The sequence below is a fragment of the Octodon degus genome, unplaced genomic scaffold (genome assembly GCF_000260255.1).
Source record: "Octodon degus isolate 3935 unplaced genomic scaffold, OctDeg1.0 scaffold00027, whole genome shotgun sequence".
In the NCBI taxonomy this organism is placed as follows: Eukaryota; Metazoa; Chordata; class Mammalia; order Rodentia; family Octodontidae; genus Octodon; species Octodon degus.
Genome location: NW_004524603.1, coordinates 16,645,222 through 16,646,298, shown reverse-complemented (window position 1 = coordinate 16,646,298; position 1,077 = coordinate 16,645,222). Strand labels below are relative to the sequence as shown.

At 51.8% G+C, this 1,077-nt stretch overlaps 1 long non-coding RNA gene and 1 pseudogene across 1 annotated transcript in view; one reads left to right on the top strand and one right to left on the bottom strand.

The window, feature by feature from the left end:
- LOC111816149 overlaps nucleotides 1–1,077 on the bottom strand; it is a 41,091-nt gene that overhangs the window by 34,990 nt on the left and 5,024 nt on the right. The window lies entirely within an intron of this gene.
- Nucleotides 390–937, top strand: LOC101568120 (annotated as a pseudogene).

Sequence of the window (1,077 nt, the reverse complement as noted above, 5' to 3'; positions counted from 1 at the left end):
AAAAAAAAAAAAAAACTTTAAAATGAGGGGATGAAATCACACAGCAAGCAATTGGGCCCACCCAAAACTGGGAAGGGGAGGGTGCGCATCTCCTGAGGCTCCCAGAACGAAAGGAGCTACTGAACCAACAATTTGATTGTGATCTGATTGGACCCAGTTTCAGACTTCTGATTTACAGACTGTAATAAATTTGTGTGGTCACAATTCATTAAATTGGGGTTGCGGAGATAGCTTGGTGGCATAAGCACCTGGAAAGCACCTAGTAAGCACTCAAGTCCCAAGTTCGATCCCTGGTACTGCATGCTGTGCCAGCCCCAAAACCAGGCGTGGGCTTTTTTTTTTTTTTTTTTTTTTTTTTTGTGGGTGGCAGCATGCAAGAAGGGAGCGCCATGAAGGCCTCGGGCACATTCCGGGAATACAAGGTGGTGGGGTGCTGCCTACCTGCCCCAAAGTATGGCACTCTGCCTCTGTACCACATGTGAATTTTTGCAACCAGTTATCTCTTCATCAAGTCGCGTTTCTGGTACTTGGTGTCCCAGCTGAAGAAGAAGAAAGCTTCAGAGGAGATCGTCTACTGTGGGCAGGTGTTTGAGAAGTCTCCGCTGCAGGTGAAGAACTTCAGCATCTGGCTGCGCTGTGACTCCCACGGTGGCACCCACAACATGTACCGGGAGTACCGGGACCTGACCACAGCAGGCGGGCGCCATTACCCAGTGCTACCGGGACCTGGGCGCCCGGCACCGAGCCCGCGCCCACTCCATCCAGATCACGAAGGTGGAGGAGATCGCAGCCAGCAAGCACCGCCAGCCCGCTGTCAAGCAGTTCCACGACTCCAAAATCAAGTTCACGCTGCCCCACAGGGTCCTGCGTCGCCAGCACAAGCCCCGCTTCACCACCAAGAGGCCCAACACCTTCTTCTAGAGGCAATGCCAACAAACCTGGCGCCACTCCGAAAAAAAACCAGGCTTGGTGGTGCCTACCTGTAATCCCAGCACTAGGAGGCCAAGGCAGGAGAACATTACAAGCCCAAACTGCATAGCGAGACCCTGTACCAAAAGAATAAAAATTTATTTATTT